A 3,742-nucleotide genomic window follows, 5' to 3' on the forward strand; every position below is an offset into this window, starting at 1 on the left:
ACAGTGACATTCTCCTAGTTGTCCCTGGAGCCAGCAGACTTCCAGGAATGCAGAGAGAGAGAGAGAGAGAGAGAGAGAGAGAGAGAGAGAGAGAGAGAGAGAGAGAGAGAGACAGAGACAGAGACAGAGACAGAGAGACAGAGAGATGTGGGCTAGAAGTGGGGCATGCAGAAAACAGTGCACAACTCATACCTGTTTGGCTTGCTCTGGGGGTGGCCCAGCAATCAGGGGATAGGGTATTTCACCTGATTGTCCCTGGTACAATCAGGTCTGAGGGAATGAAGACAGTTATGTGTCCGAAAATGCGGTACACAGGGGGAAGGGCACAGCTCACTACTGCTGGGCTTGCCCCAGGGATATCAGGCTTATATTTGAAAGTTTTGATGCCCATCATGAATCAAATAAAGTTTTGGAGTCGTCTTGGTTTGAAGTTCATAAAACTTACCAAGAACGTCCTTATTTTCTGTTTCAGCATCTCAGAAAATTTCCCCTTAGCTCAAAATTTTATGGGAAGTCATTTTAAAGCAATAATATTAAATGTAGATATATATGTATGAATATCTTCATTATGTATCTCTTGAAATATTTAAATCAACTTCTATATAATTCATGTATCCTCTCTTCCATATAATTCTTAGATATACAAAAACATAAAACTGTGAAAATTTCATAAACAATTTAAAATAATTTTCTACTTATGACTTCTAGGTTAATAAGTACTGTTCTAAAGGAACATGAGCTCATCTATGCTTAGCACAACTCTATTCCATCATTGGAGTTAGAAGGAGTGGATTCCAACACTGTTGTCATCCATGGATCCAAGTTAAATACTCAGAGTCGGCAGAGCTAAGTCTGTTGTTTGCTATTACACGAACCAGATCAGTGATGACCTCAGAACAGGACAGTTGCCTCTTCTCTCTTTGTGTTGTAGCACACAATTAGCTACTGAGTGGCAACAAATGAGCTTTAAATGGTTTTATGAGGCAAAAAACAAAGTTCTTTCTTTGGAAACTACTAAAAATATTGTAATAAAAGGTTTCGTTCATGGTAGGCAAATAAAAGTTTAGCTGTTGAACCAAAACAAATATAGTTGTCTGGCCTTTGTCTTTGTCATAGTTTTAGTTTCAGTGGTAGCCTCTGCTCAAACTGTCTATTCACATTATATCACCATAATTTTTCTACCACTTTATTCTGTATTGAATTACTTTAGCTTAAAACCAAATTAAAATACTTCATGAAAAAAAAAATGAGAAATGGTTCCTGGCTTCCATTTTCTTTGATTAAAATATAGGTATGCAAATTCGCCTGTGTGATTGCAAAGCTACAAGGAAAGCGATATTCATATTCTATCAACTGTACTACTTTGTCACTGATATGGAAATATTCAGTCTAGACCAGAAATAAAAGGAAATATTCTTGTCATAGTTGCTGTGCAGGACTGTCCACTATGCAAATCACTGGACTATTCACTGGATTAACTCTGTCTTTGGTTGATTGCTGATTTTCCCTTACAAAAGGTGATCAGAGAGGGTCATGGAACCATCATCCAAATATCTAGTCACTGCTAACAGCTGTAGCAATTCTTCCCTCTTTGTGGCCTCATGGAGGAGCTAGAGTACCTAGGCAGGGAAGAAATAGCTGTGTGAGATCCATCTATGTAACAATGAACTCATCACCTGTTCCGGGTAGACCTTCCAGCATGGCTGCTTTAATACCTACCATGTCCTACCTTAACTCCTCATCCACTGCTCGATGTGAAGCCGAGTCATGTCATGGATTTCCCCCAGGTGAACTTTGGTGGGATGATACCTTGTTTTTAACTGGGACAATAGGGATGGAGGTAGATGTTATTTCCATCTCTGGCAGAAAGAGATTTAAACAGTAATGGCAAAACTTGGAATTGCTATTAAGAAGTTCCTAGATTAAGTGCATATAAAATTTGATCTTATAAAAATTATTTTCAAAGAGAAGGTTATTAAAATGTGTTGATGGAAATATCAAATATAATGAAAGTTTGCAGAATAATATTTTGTGATCAATATTGAAGTGATTTTGAAGTCAATGCTTGAATTATGATGTTATAAAAAGTAAACAGATATTGGTTTGTTTTTCTGTTTATTTCCAACTTTCTTAGAACTGAATCTATGAAAAACATCTTTATATAAAATGACTATACCGTCATAATTTAGATAAAGTTAAGTAGCCAAGAACGATATTTTAAAAATTTTTAAAAATGTATTAGTTTTTATTGTAGATAATTCAATTATCTGAATTACACTGTAGCAAATATCATATTATGAATTGCAACAGGAAAAGTACTGTGTCATAGAATAAACTGTTATCATGCTATATTTATACTTAAATTAACACAATAAATTAAGAAAAATAAAGTAAAACTGAAGTAATAATCTTTTAAAATAATACTTCTCTTAGAGTTTTCATTGCTATTAAGAGATACCATGACCAAGGAAATTCTTACAAAGGTGAATATTTAATTGACGCTTGTTTACAGTTTCAGAGGTTCAGTCCATTATTATTGTAGTTCGAAACAAGTCATGAAGACTTGGTGCTAGAGGAGCCAAGAGTTCTACATCTTGATTCAAAGGTAACCAGGAAGAGACTGTCTTTTAAAGGCAGCCAGGACAAGGGTCTGGACCACCCTGGACAGTCTTGAGTATATATATGAGACCTCTAAGCTCAGCCTCCACTGTGACCCACTCCTCTAACAAGGGTACCTTCTCCATTGATGCCACACCTCCTAATTGTGCCACTTCCCTTTGGCCAAGCATATTCTAACAATCACACTCCACTCCCTGGCACCCAAAGACTTGCTCAGACACATGAATCTATGGGGAACCAAGCTTATTGAAATCTCCACAATATTCAATCATTAATAATCCTTTACATTGACCCCTGGCAATGGCCAAAGAGACACCTTGTTGTTGGTATTGTTCTTCCATCATTTAGGGGCAGAGCAGATCGCAGTCCTCTGCTCATCCTAGCTTGATGCCTGGATTTGTGACCAAAGCTGTGTTATGCCTAAGACACATAAACATCAAATCAAGTCCAAGCAGTGCAACACAGAAGGATAAAGACAGACAGAGACCTGTTTGTCATGGCGATGGTGTCTGGTATGGTGTTTTACCATGCCACTCAAGATAGGTAGGGAAAGATATCACAGATGTGCCCTCTGCCTATGGCACAGGTCTCCACCCCGTGGCTCAGGCAGACTATAGACACATGGAACCCTGCCTACTACCACACAGACAGACTTGCTATGCCAGTCACAGACCTGCCCTCCACACACTGCAAAGGCGGGTATTAGACACTCGCAGCCACCACACAGCGTAGATAGAGGATGTCACCCAGGAGCCTGCTAGCTGTGTGGCCAGCCTGCAATGGGAGTCATTACAATGTGGAAGTATCTGGTGGACAGAAAGAGAAGTAGAGAGATGGAACTGGAGACTCGAGGGTGGAGAGGAATAGCCTGTTATGAGTGGCTAGTCTCACCACCTGGGGCCATGGTGAGGTCCAAACCTGAGCCATATCTGGATCTGTAGCTACACAGCAGCAGTGGTCCATGTTGATGTGTGAGGCTAATAATACCACTAGAGAATATGGGGATGTCTCTGGTTAGGGAAGTTATGGATGTCCAGGGGCTGTACAGAAATGGCCCTGCTCATCCCTGGTAGGGGCACTCTGGAGATCTGGCCCCACCTTTCACCAGAGGCAACACTCTGGA

The 3,742-nt window shown here is 39.6% G+C and overlaps 1 non-coding gene across 1 annotated transcript; it reads left to right on the forward strand.

Annotated features, from left to right (window-relative positions):
- Positions 1 to 2,908: 2,908 nt before the first annotated feature.
- Positions 2,909 to 3,052, forward strand: LOC114614097. Its single transcript, XR_003710276.1, has one exon. It is a non-coding gene; the product is annotated as a small nucleolar RNA SNORA48 (small nucleolar RNA).
- The last annotated feature ends 690 nt before the right edge of the window (positions 3,053 to 3,742 follow it).

The sequence above is a fragment of the Grammomys surdaster genome, unplaced genomic scaffold (genome assembly GCF_004785775.1).
Source record: "Grammomys surdaster isolate TR1022 unplaced genomic scaffold, NIH_TR_1.0 126298, whole genome shotgun sequence".
NCBI lineage: Eukaryota > Metazoa > Chordata > Mammalia > Rodentia > Muridae > Grammomys > Grammomys surdaster.